The sequence below is a fragment of the Prionailurus viverrinus genome, chromosome D2, assembly GCF_022837055.1.
Source record: "Prionailurus viverrinus isolate Anna chromosome D2, UM_Priviv_1.0, whole genome shotgun sequence".
NCBI lineage: Eukaryota > Metazoa > Chordata > Mammalia > Carnivora > Felidae > Prionailurus > Prionailurus viverrinus.
This window is the reverse complement of record NC_062571.1, coordinates 53,034,325-53,048,153: the sequence shown is the minus strand read 5'-3', so window position 1 is coordinate 53,048,153 and position 13,829 is coordinate 53,034,325. Positions and strand designations below refer to the sequence as shown.

The 13,829-nt window shown below is 39.4% G+C and overlaps 1 protein-coding gene across 8 annotated transcripts in view; it reads left to right on the top strand.

The window, feature by feature from the left end:
• Nucleotides 1–13,829, top strand: part of CPEB3 (cytoplasmic polyadenylation element binding protein 3) — a 196,195-nt gene that overhangs the window by 35,749 nt on the left and 146,617 nt on the right. The gene's annotated exons all lie outside the window — the stretch shown is intronic.

The following is a 13,829-nucleotide window of genomic DNA, read 5'->3' as shown; positions in this document are numbered from 1 at the left end:
GCCCTTGAGTGGTGCTATTTCAGACAGTTGCATATGCTCAATTAAACTAATGTGAACACATGTGTTTATGTCTCGCTAAGGTGCTGGCATCATTAATAGCAATCAGCATATTGCCCCTGCCGGGAAAATTATGAGTGTGAGATTCCAATAAACTCGCGAACTCCTCCAGGGACCCAGTTGGGGAGAATGGAAATTCTAGGGGTAACTCTTCCGATGTTACCTAGAAGAAAGACTTAGACATTGTTTTTCTAGAGCAAAGAGACAATAGGACGCGACCTTCAGAGCCATATTGCAATGGAGTCTATTTGCTAGCTAGCACTGAAATATTTAAAGCTGCAGTGTCCTTCAGTTGGGTTATTTAAGAAGACAATGCAGATCAATTACACCATTTGAAACTGGGCAGAGTGAAAGTCTTGCAACTTTAATGAAAAATGAGCCTTGTGTCTTGGTGTTAAATACCAGTGAAAAACCCAGGAAATGCCCCAGACAAAAAGGTTGAATGGAGTGTCCTTATTCTGTTCTTGTTTTCTAATCCAGCCCACGACCACATCAGTTAGTTGGCAGTGTCCTGAACATCTTGAGTTGGAAAAGGGGTGGTGAGGGTGAGTGTTCACTGGGAGCTTTTGTTCTCAGGCAAACATTTATCCTTCACTTACAAATTGATTTGGCTATAAGCTTCTAGGCTCAGTTAAAGAAAAGAAGAAAGGAAGGAGAGAGGAGGGCTTTGGACAAGACCCAATTTGGGTGGTCAAGGAAATGAAACAAATCCTTTGAGCATTGCTGAAAAATGGCAGAACCGACATTTGACAGAGGTAGAAAGCATCAGGTGCAATTGGAGCCTTCATTTTGTTCTTTACGTTTCAGATGTGATGTTTGGGGTGGCTCCCATCCATGAAGGAGGAGATAGGGTTATTGAGAAGCACATGATTCTCTAGGCCAGAGCAAGGATTTTTAACCTTGACAGTTCAAGGGGGTTCATGAAAGTTGTGTGTATGAGAGTTTTTCATGAGAGAGGATCTTGACAAATTTTCACCGGGGTCCTTTAGGCATGGAGGATTTTGATATTAAGGTGTATTTCTTTCCATTGTTCTAAAGTTTGTTTTAATAAAATGAAGAGACACTGCGAGATGGGATTAGTTTGGTAAAGAAAAGGAGGAATCTGCTTTCTGGAATTTCTCTATGTGCTTATTTTTGCGGTGAGGGGATAGAACAGGGAGGCTGCATTTGGTAGGAGAGCCCTTTTTCTAACAGTTCCTCTGTCACTCCCTATCCAAGTCCAGTCTTAGAAGTTAACCTGAAATATGATAGGAACATTGAGGGGTGAGAGCTGATGGTGTAGACATCATTTATCTTTTTCTAAGAGTTGAATATGAATACAACTAGCTTTTGATGATTGTCTCTGGAAATGAGGACTGGGGAGAGATTAAATCCATAAAATTTCCCTCAAACTCATGACACTACCCATGACAAGTAGTGTATGGATTGCCAGTCGTTTACAGGCTATGCTAATGAGAGCCAGACAGACTGGTTTGACTTTAGTTTGTCTTTTCATCCGTAGTGGTGCTGTTGAGTAGGCAAAGACGGCCACAAGATTTGACTTTATGTCTCACTTCTTTGTCTTACTTAAAATGGAGCTTCAGTATTTTGAAGCAATAGTAGAACCAAATTAGGAGTAACCTGGTTGTTCTTTGGTTTGGGGTTGGAATATTACAAGACTTGAGTTAAGTATATCACATATGTTTAAAAAACTAAAAACACCTTGAGTTTTGTGTTTAGAATTTTATGTCTGTGCATTTATTTAAATCATTTTCCTGTGAAAGGGAGAAAATATCTTTTTTTAAAAAATTTTTTTCAGTGTTTATTTTTGAGAGACAGAGAGTGAGTAGGGAAGGGGCAGAGAGAGAGGGAGACACATAATTCAAAGCAGGCTCCAGGCTCTGAGCTGTCAGCACAGAACCTGATGGGGCTTGAACCCATGAACCGTGAGATCATGACCTGGGCCAAAGTCGAATGCCCAGCCGACTGAGCCACCCAGGCGCCCCAAGGGAGAAAATATCTTAAGTAGTCCTAGAGACTTTATTTTACAGACTCTCAGCTAAAAGGGGCTTGCAACAGTGATCTACTGTAATGTATCTTAATATGTATTTTTGAAATCCATATCCCCTCAGTGCTGCTTCACCCTCTTTTGCCAACCAACACAATAGATTTTTTTTTTTTTTTTCCCGGAGCTTTCTTCTGTGGTTTATATTATAAAAGCAATAACTGTATTTGAATGTGGTTTTCCAAACTAGATGTTCCTTACCCCCTTCCCTCAATTCTAACAAAGTCGATTGGTTTCCCTGAGTTGGGGTGGCTTCTTCCTTTGGGTTTACTTGTATCTAAAAGCCATTTCATGGGGCGCCTGGGTGGCTCAGTCGGTTAAGCGTCCAACTTCAGCTCAGGTCATGATCTCGCGGTCCGCGAGTTCGAGCCCCACATCGGGCTCTGGGGTGATGGCTCAGAGCCTGGAGCCTGCTTCTGATTCTTTGTCTCCCTCTCTCTCTGCCCCTCCCCCGTTCATGCTGTGTCTCTCTCTGTCTCAAAAATAAATAAACATTAAAAAAAATTTTTTTAAAAGCCATTTCATTTCTGTAAATAAGGAAACTGAGGTCCTGAGCAGTATAGTGACATAGCTCTAGTCTAAAGGTTTGGCTAATTTTGTTGATGTGTGTCCTTAACTTCCCTGTAGCATTAGTGTTGTCAGGTAGAATTAATTTTAAGTCAGGTTCGCTTGGGGCTCCATTTAAAGGGACTTAGTTATGGAACTATCTAGTGAGGCTCTCTGTCTGGCTGATGCCTCTTGGCATCATGTACTTTCCGCTAACTGGCTCAGGAACAGTGAGGCACTCCACTGGGGGAATTCTAAATATGCATCATTCTGTATTTATATGAGACAGAGAAGGTTGGGTCTGTAAAAGGACTAAAGCAGAGATGTTTTCTATATGTAGTGAATGTGGATTTTTGTCCAGAGAAGTTTAGAAGGGACTTTTAAGAATACCTATTCTACCATTCTGTTTATTTTCCAGAGGAGGAAATTGAAATCCCAGTATGTGAAATTCCTTGCCCAAGTTTGGGTGGGTAGTTTGTATCAGAAGTAGGCTTTGGAGGCAGATTGCCTAGGTTTCAAAATCTTAACCCTGCCAGTCACTTGCCTTGTAATCTTGAGCAAATTATGCAGACATTTTGGCCCTCAATACCCTTATCTATAAAATGGGAATAATAATTCCTTGCTTCATATGAGTTCAAAAGAGCAACTGCATTAGCACAGTGCTTGGCTCATAGTAAAGTATCACATAAATGTTGGGCTACAGCTACTGTTACTGTAACGGTGACCAGGAGTTCTGCATGATCTTTTCATAGTATGGATTACTGATTTCTCATACAGAGCAATCTGAATAACTGTAAACTTCTATACAACATCGTTTGGTCTTTTTTTCTGTCTGAAGGTACCCTCTGGTTACTGTAACAATATGGTGACCCACCATTTACTTACAGGCCAGGCCCTGTGCTAAACAGTTTAGGTATAGTTTCTCATTAGAACTCCTTTGAGGTTCAGGACTGTTATAATCCTCATTATACTTGACAGAGAAATTGAGAGTTAGTACATTTACTTCATTTGCTCACAGTCACACAGCCAGTAACTCTCAGAGGTGGGATTTGAACCCAGGCAGTCTGCCTCCAGAGCCAGTCTCCACTCTTAATATCTTGGGTATGATAGCTCCAGGACATCAGTTAACAGTGCAGTGTAGAGGCAGGAGACTGGACTGAATCTGTACTTGACCTTATGTTATACCCTAGAAATAGTGCTTTTAAAAAATTTGTATTGATGGAAATGGAGGAAGAAAAATATGGTGTCATATATTTACTACCACTTTTTTGCAACAGTAGTCAGTATTTCCCTCTATTATTTATTTACTTAATTTATGTATTTTTGAATATTGTATTTTTTGGGGGAAAATTTTAAATCATATTTTGTTTTCTTTCTGCATCTCTGTTTTTATTCCTCTCCTCTTCCCTCCAAATTGAAAGACTTTTTGTTTTTTGACGTAAGTCTAACTAAATATAGTGTTAATTTTGCTAGTGGGTTATCTATAACAGAAGAAAAATTCCTTATGTGAATTAATGGGAATATAGATTATTTTTAAAAATAAATATGCTTATTTATAATTCTTAGGAAACATTAATATTTTTCAAGTCTATGCTCCTTTTTATTTCACAAGCCATCTTTTTAGGAAGTAATATAAATTGTCTAGTTTATGCTTGCTTTTGACTAAGGTTAGTATGACCTAGATTTAAAACTGGAGACTCTTCGGTTGATGGTTTCTTAAATACTGCTTTAATGCAAAACCACTTAAGGTCCACCCAACCCCACAAACTGTTTCAGAGCCTATTATGGCATGGTTACTGTGAATGCCAACAAAGCTACATTATCTATATTCTATTTAAAAGACAGGTTGGTTAGGAAATATTAGAAGGTTTTCTATGCTACTGAAAACATTAATCTGATAATATAAACAGTATACTTCAAAATTGCTTTTCAGTGTTGAAAAGTAGTTAGCTTTAAACTTTTTATGACCTTGCAGTGAGTTGATACAAAAGTATGCCTTCAGAAATGTAATGTTTTTAGATACTCTATAAGATACAATTTTCTGCTTAAATAGCTTTCTCCATTGTTTGGCCTATTTTGCTTTTTTCAAGGGCTATATAAGGTGTAATGCTTGTCCATTTGGAACTTGTCATTGCTCAGGTGGGTTTTGTAGTGTTTTGATCTGCAAGTGTCAGAAGATTATGGCTTTGTTTTTTACAATATGAAAAGTTTGATTAAGTCGTGTGGATTTTATTGAGGAGAGAAATGGAAAGGAGCATAGAGTAGTGGACAACCCATGAAGCTTGGAATGAGAAAGACACTGGTTGAAGCCACAGCTCTGTCATTGGTGATTGGGTCACATCATTTAGCCAATGATTCTTTTTTTTCTTTTTTAAAGTTTTTTTTTTTTCAACGTTTATTTATTTTTGGGACAGAGAGAGACAGAGCATGAACGGGGGAAGGGCAGAGAGAGAGGGAGACACAGAATCAGAAACAGGCTCCAGGCTCTGAGCCATCAGCCCAGAGCCCGACGCGGGGCTCGAACTCACAGACCGCAAGATCGTGACCTGGCTGAAGTCGGACACTCAACCGACTGCGCCACCCAGGCGCCCCAAGCCAATGATTCTTTTTACCAGTCAGCAAAAATGGAGAGAGAGCACCCATCTTCTGGGTTTGCTTTCAGAGAATGTGTACAAAGTTTTCAGAAAATTAGATACTGGTATGGCTCTTAGATGTCTGCCTAACTACCTCTAATTATAGTCAGTTAGAGTTTAATAGAGGAAATATTGTTGATAATCAGTAGTCCAGAGTTAAACAGTAGTTGATGGCATCTGGAAACGGAGAAGGGCTGGAAGGATGTGTCTGGCAGGGATGGAAGAGCAGTGAAAGGCTCTTTGTATATTATGGTGACTGCCTGACCTAGAAAGGCAGTAACTACCTGCTTTTGGTAACTACCTGCTTTTTGTAACTACCTGCTTCTGCTTATGGCTGACTCACCAATGCAAGCATAAGACTTTTTCTCGCTCTGTGAACATTTTAATTGGGGTTGGGAGAAATGCCTACACTTGTAATTTCCCAACTGCCAGCAATGTTGATTTTGGTAGTTTTGGAGCAATAAAGGCTCCAATTTGAAGCTCCTTATTACCGCTTTCCCGAAGACCTTGCCTGGCTCTCTGTAGGAGTCCATGTGATTGTCAGAGATAGAATTCAGTATACAGCCCCAAGTTTGGATCTTGGGAGTTGGGGAATATAACCACCACTGCAAAGGGGCTTTCCTGGAGAGATCATCATGCTTGCTGTAGTAGCCAGCCTAACAAGGGATTTCCTACAGCTGGTCCGTATTCCTTGTAAATGGCTTGTTCTGTGGGGGTTCTGTTATGTTTTTGTTCTATTACATTTAGTTTTCATATCCTTTAGTGTTCTTTACAGATGCTGAGCATGTAAATTTCTTAATATGAAACCATTTTACTTTTGCATTTTGACTTAATGTGAAATAGAAAGGTACTACTGAATGAAAATAATACAATAAATTAGTATCTTGGAATCCAGCCTACTTTTCTTTCCCCAGAAGCTTTAGTATATGATTCTCAGAAATAATAAATACATAATATGAATCCTTATTGGGATACTTCAGAGGAGAAAAACAGAAATGGGCACCAAACAGCCTTTATATCATTTTTAGGTGATCGTAGAATTAATACACATGGAGGGAAGGAAACATTGTGTACTGATTTTGTATGCATAAAACTGTTGTACAGCCAAATATCTTCATTTGTTAGGCATTCAAACTTATTTCAAAGTCAAGATGAAGTACAAGAGGAAAAAAAAAAATTCCCTTTCTTTAGTAACTCAGTGCAACTAACTAAATGGTCAGTGCCATCAAAGGACCAGTGTCTGGAAGTTCACAAGCACCTGACAGTAGCTACTGATTAAATGAATGAAAAAACATTTATTGTATTATTTTCTAATTTTTAAAAATTTATTTTTGAGAGAGAGAGCGTGAGCAGGGGGGAGGAACAAAGAGAGAGGGAGACACGGAATCAGAAGCAGGCTCCAGGCTCTGAGCTGTCAGTACAGAACCTGATGCAGGGCTTGAACCCACAAATCTTGAGATCATGACCTGAGCTGAAGTTGGACACTTAACCGACTGAGCCACCCAGGTGCCCCTGTTACTATTATTTTTAATGTTTATTTTTGAGAGAGAGTGAGAGAGACAGAGTGCAAGCATGGGAGGGGCAGAGAGAGACAGAGACAGAATCTGAAGCAGACTCCAAGCTCTGAGCTGTCAGCACAGAACCCAACATGGGGCTCGAACTCACAAGCCATAAGATCATACCTAAGCTGAAGTCAGACTCTTAAACGACGGAGCCACCCAGGCCCCCCAAATGAATGAATAAACATTTAAACACGAGGTGCTATAGTTTTGTTTTTCTACAATATAGTATACTTAACATTTTTGAGACAGATTTGCCCTTATACCATTTCTCTACAAGGTGGTAGGATATGTCCATAGGATATGGAAATAGGTTAATGTATATAATGTCACAAAGGACATTTTCAATTTATAAAAATAGAAAATATCATTTGTGTTCCCAGGTTTAAGGACATCCAATAGTTTCTGGGATATGACTCTCTTTGTAGGTTTGGTATGTCAAAAAGTAAGCAGAGTTCTTGTTTTGACATAAAAGGTTTTGGGAGCCAATGCATGAGAACACTAGCTTGCATCTTACAAGTTAAATTTTTCTTTACCTCCTCACTGTTAATCAACTCATTCTTCTAGAGTTAATTTATCCTGTCATGGTCATCTGTTTTTTTCCTTCTCAAATTGTTATTAATACTACAACTGACCAGAATGAGGGTCAGAATAATTTTGACAATAGCACTTAGACATATTAAGAAGAGAATTCTTTGGTCTAAGAGGTTGACACAGTAGGTTGCAGCAGGCCCATTCAGTCATTCATTCATTTGAGGAATGTGAGATTGGAAAGCAGAGAGGTAAAGGGCCAAAGACTATCTTTTTTTTTTTTTAATTTTTTAAACGTTTATTTATTTTTGAGAGAGAGAAAGAGAGAGATGGGGGAGGGGCAAAGAGAGAGGGAGACACAGAATCTGAAGCAGGCTGCAGGCTCTGAGCTGTCAGCACAGAGCCTGACGCGGGGCTCAAACGAATGAACTGTGAGACTGTGACCTGAGCCGAAGTCAGATGCTTAACCCACTAAGCCACCCAGGCGTCCCAAAAGACTGTCTATCTTAAATACATGGTAGGGTGTGGTAACTGATTAGGGCTTAAAATACCTCAGAGGAAACATTTTCATGATCTGACAGCTTAACCCCCTACTCAAAGTCCAGGAGACCTAGTTCTTAGGTTTCAGATACACAGCAATTTAAAAGGACAAGAAGTAAATGTGCCCAGCACCTCTCTTTTGCAATCTGCTGTGGAAAATTTCCTTTCCTCTTTTGGACTAGAGAAATATAACTGAGATATGCAGTGGATTAAAAATAGTGAAGACCAGTAATGTTTATGAGATTGGGGGAAAGGCTGAGATACAGTTTTTGGATATGAATCTGTTTTTATGTGTTTGCATTTGGTTTTGTGGGTAGACTAGTTACCTCTTGGCCACATTGTTATTGAAAGCAATTGTGATCAATAGAATCCTGAGTTCAGATAAGTAGTTAAGAAGGATAGCATAGGTCGTATTTTTGTTAACTACAAATCTATTACAGAACTCTTAGATCAAAGGGATGAGATTTACCTTGTTGAGTTTCTTTTGAGATCTTCACTCACAGTCATAATCCATGTACTCCAGCTTTTTGGTATTGTATTATATATATTATATATACACATGTATATATTATATACATGTTTAGTTTTTTTTTGAGAGAGAGAAAGAGAGAGCTTGCACACGTGTACAGGAAGGGGTAGAGAGAGAGGGAGAAAGAGAATAATCTTAAACTGGCTCCATGCCCAGCTCTGAGCATGGACCTGAACTGAAATTAGGAGTTAGATGCTTAACCTGCTGAGCCACCCAGGTGCCCCTTGGGTGTTGTATTGTTTTTGATGTCTCCTTCTCCAAGTAGATACAGCTTAAAAATACAGGGGACCCTGAATGTCAAGTACTGGCCTCACCCTTTTCATGGAAATTATCTTATTTAATCCTTTACTTAATCCTTACACATTTTTGTGAATTAGAAATTCAGAGAAGATTACCTGACTAGTAAGGTGATGGAGCAGGAGTGGAAACTTAGGTATTTTGACTCCATCCATGTCCAGTTCTTCCATTCTATCCCTGCTTGCCTCTTATCTTGTCACTTACCATCTTTCAATATGCCTTTGATGTTGCACTCTTTCCCCAGATCTTCCCTGATACTCCTCATCCCACGTTGCCTTTATAACACTTGTCACTCTCCAAAATGAGCCGGTTTATTTTGTTTTGTCTCTCCATACTAGAGTGTATCCTCCCACAAGGGCAAGGACCTTTCCACTGCAGTGTCCACAGGGGTTGTGACAGCCTGGGATATTTTAGGCACATGGTAAATATTTGTTGAATGTGTTAATGATTTACATTTTGAAATGATTGATTAGGCATTTATTGGTCATTTGCATGTAGCTGCATGTAGCTAGCAATGTAAAAGTAATTTTACTTTATAAACATTAAACTAGCCTCTATCAGAGATAAGGCACTAGGGATTAAAGCTGAACCAAATCCTGTCAGACAGCTCCCGGACAAACATGAATTAAAATATAGAAGGTAGGGATGCCTGGGTGGCTTAGTTGGTTGAGTGTCTTACTCTTGATTTGGCTCGGGTCATGATCCTGAGGTTGTGAGATTGAGCCCTCCATCAGGCTCTGCTGAGTGTGGAGCCTGCTTAAGATTCTCTCACTCTAGCCCTCTGCCCACCCACCCTGCTCGCTCACTCTTTCTCTAAAATGAAATGTGTGTGTGTATGTGTGTGTGTGTGTATATGTATATGTGTGTGTGTGTGTATGTATATATACAATATACATATATATGCACATGTATATATATATATATACGTACAGGTGTATATATATACACATATGTATATATGCATGGATGAGTTTATAACTGTGTGATATACACAACAAAGAGAGTCTATACTTGAATCAGAGGAGGGAATGATTAAACTTTTGTGTCTGTGTGTGTTGGTGTGTTGAGAAGGCTCCAGGAAAGTCTTAACAGTTTAAAATATTTTCAGTTTTTCTGATTTTGAAAGTAATCCATGCTCACCATTAAAACTGGAGGGAAAAAAATTGCTCATAATCCTATTATGATAAGTAATAGATAAGTACTCCTGTTTTAGTGTATTTCTGCCAGTTATCTCTTTTATGTATATGTAAAATGTATTTATGTGGTTGAGATGATTCTGTGTTAACAATTTATAGCCGTATTTTTTAGCTTTTCATATCATTAAATTTATAAACATTTTTTATTACCGCATAATATTCTAACACAGCAACACAGCAATCCATTAAAATTTAACAAGTCACTTTTTAAAAATGTTTGTTTATTTTGAAAGAGAGAGAGTGCATGTGCACACATGTGAGCAAGGGAGGGGCAGAGAGAGAGGGAGAGAGAGAGAAACCCAAGCAGGCTCTGTGCTGTCAGCACAGAGCCCAACTTGGGGCTCAGTCTCACAAATGTAAGATCAAGACCTGAGCCAAAATCTATAGTTGGACGTTTAACCAGCTGAGGCACCCAGGCACCCCAGTAAATCATTTTTATTTTTGGAGGATTTAGGTTGTTTTCAGTTTTTAACTATTAAACATAATGCCGTTATGAACATTTGGGGGCATTTTAAAGCTTTATTTAGAGCTGAATGGTCAGGGTTCCATAGGCACACCTAGGGGATAGGGTAGGGGTTGCAGCAAAGAAGATTTGCTTTAAGCAGAGGGAACAGCAGGTATACAGGAAAGAACAACACAGTATGCCGTGAGAGCAGATGGTGCTGGGCAGGGATGAGGCGAGTGAGAAACGAGGTTAGAGAAGCAGGTAGGGGCCAGATCACAAGGACATTCCAGCATTCATTACCTTCAACTTTGTCCGGTAGGGGGACTTTCAAGGATTTTTAAGCTGAGAAAGATAGCCATTTTAAGGCTGTTAGGTTGGTGAGTGAAGTGATCACATTTTTGTTTCAGAAAGATTATTCTGGGCTATAGATTGTCAGGGACCAAACACAGGGTAGCCAGTTAAAATGTAAGGATCTAGGGGCGCCTGGGTGGCGCAGTCGGTTAAGCGTCCGACTTCAGCCAGGTCACGATCTCGCGGTTCGTGAGTTCGAGCCCTGCGTCGGGCTCTGGGCTGATGGCTCAGAGCCTGGAGCCTGTTTCCGATTCTGTGTCTCCCTCTCTCTCTCTGCCCCTCCCCCGTTCATGCTCTGTCTCTTTCTGTCCCAAAAATAAATAAACGTTGAAAAAAAAAAGTTTTAAATAAAAAAAAAATGTAAGGATCTAAAGTGATTGAGAGGAAAAGACAGACTTGAGAAATAAAATTAGGAGGCCAACTGGAAGCACTGGTGATTGCTTGGATATGAGGAAGAGAGAAGGAGGAGTTTAGAATGACTCCCAGGTTTTAGTTCAGGCAGCTGGAGAAAATGATCTAGAGGTGAAAATGCTCAATAGTGGCAGATTAGAATTTTCATGACTCATAAGCCAGGTGGGTTTAGAGTAGAGGAACTTCAGAAGGGAAAGCTATGTGTTGGGAATATTTGAGCAAGTGATTTGACATCTCTTATCCACCCATGCTTTTGTGTGACTCTCAATGTGTGGGAAGGAAAACCTTATTAAGATAGATTACTTCATGGACTGCTTATTAGAACACTAAATCTGAGAGAAGAAATAACTACCATTCTAAGTCAAGTGCTTTTACTGATTCTAGCCTGATTTTTTGTTGTTGTTGTACCCTGAGAATTAGAGTATATGTTAGCTGATTAGTCATCTTGTTTATGCGTTACAGCCTGGCATTGCAAAGAACTACAAGGAATTGCTAACCAGTCAATCAAAGGGGAGGATCACAGGCAATAAGAGAAATGAAACCTGGAATCTGTTATTTTTATGTTGAATAAACTCTCTTGAGATGTAGTGGATATTATTAGACAGTCTGAAATATAATTAATAAGGTCTTAACAAAGTTGATATTAGACCATTTGGAATTTAGTTGGCTGTACTAATATGGGTGTAAACATGATAAAATGTTTAGAAGCTTAGGATCCATAGAGCCACAAGGAGATGTCCTTTGTGGGAGGGTAGAGGGTGGAGGGGAAAGGAAATGGGGCCAGGGTATAGGAACCACCAGAACTGTAACTTGTTTATTTATTTGTATTTCTAGGGAGAAAAGTGGGCTGTACCATTCATTAAATTTCCAAAGGGACCCATAACTCAAAAATAGTTAAGAATCATAGATTTAGAGTAAAAGCACTGCTACGTGGCACCCAATAAACCTTTATAAAATTTGAAGCCTTTGATGTCTCATAAAATTTTTCTCCCTTTTCATATATTCACAGAGAAATTCTGCCTAACTTTAAGAACTTTCTAAATAAAAGGGTCCCAAATCCTCTTTTATCTAGCTTTCTCTAGAGCATTCAAAATACTTTTCATCATAAAAATATTTTTTGGGGGGCACCTGGGTGGCTCACTTGGTTGGGCGTGGGCATCTGACTCTTGGTTGCAGCTCAGGTCATGATCTCAGGGTTGTGAGATGGAGCTCCACATAGGGCTCTGCACTGAGTGTGGAGCCTGCTTAGGATTTTGTCTCTCTTGGGACGCCTGGATGGCTTAGTTGGACGTTAAGCGTCCAACTTCCGCTCAGGTCATGATCTCACGGTTTGTGAGTCTGAGCCCTGCATCAGGCTCTCCACTCTCAGCACAGAGCCTGTTTGGGATCCTCTGTCTATCTTTCTCTCTACTCCTCCCCTGCTCACATCTTCTGTCTCTCTCTCAAAAAATATTTAAAAAAAAACAAAAAGATTTTCTTTCTCTCCCTCTGTCCCTTTTCTCCACTTGCTTGTGCTCATGTGCACACACACTCTCTGAAAAAAAAAAAAATAATAATTTTTTGGCATTCATTTCATTGGTTTACATATATTAAATTAAATCACAGAATTACAGTAATACAAACATTAAAAATGGAGACTCTCTCCCTCTCTCTCTGCCCCTCCCTCTCTCTCTCTCTCTCAAAATAAGTAAATAAATTAAAAAAAAAAAAAAAGGCTTAGGGACAAACCCACCACCTCTAGGTAAGCTTGCAGCTCATCTGACAGGACAGAAATTTCTGGGCTAATCTGTGACAGGTATTGAGTATACTGTGGATATTTTTTATAGGGAAGATGTAACTCATGGGTTAATCTGGAAAATCATTTAAACAAAGCTTCAACTATAGTAGATGCTTGTGTGTTTTAATAAATGGCTAGCAAGTTTTAATTCAAGAGAAGGACGTTGTTTCATTTTGGTATAGGAGGTACAATTTAGAAATACTGGCTTTCAGAAATTGCTTGTATACAGTTGACCTCCTCTCCTCAGAGGGATATTTGCACTCTCCCAGTCACTTCTTTGTCATTGCTATGACCTCAGAAGGCCCATTCCTATTACTGTAACTTAATGAAGAAAGTAGAGCTAGGGGAGGGGATAGAAGTTGAGGGCTTGTGTGGTAGAGGGACCATTGGCCTTGGTCTCAATGATAGACCTGCAGCTCATTGAAGAGAAGTGTATCAGACCTTGAGGTTTCACATAGAAATAGGGTGGCTGCTGATCCAGGGTTTTTTGTTTAGCTTTGTAACCAATTAACTGCTTATAAGCTAGTGTGGAAACCTATCCATCATCTATTTCCTGGTTCCTATTGGTACAGAGCATTTTAACAGAGCATTTTGGAATACAACTTAAGATGTGTGATATCAAGTCCTGGTAAGCGCAATTGACCAAACTTTTGCCAGTTCTCAACTTTTTCCAGCATCGTGTTCTGCATATACCTAAACTAAAAGACCCTGTTCTGTTTGTTTGTTTGGGGGCGGTAATTGCTGTTTTTTGATTGGTATCTTAAGTTAAAGCTTTGCCAGGCTCCTCATTGTCATCGTGCTCATTCAAAGGGTAAAAATTATCTGGAGAAAGAAAAAGACTTTATTACTTAAATCTATGTAATGGCAGTATCAAAATACTGAAACTGGTTAAAAAATAGTTGCTCCTTAAACT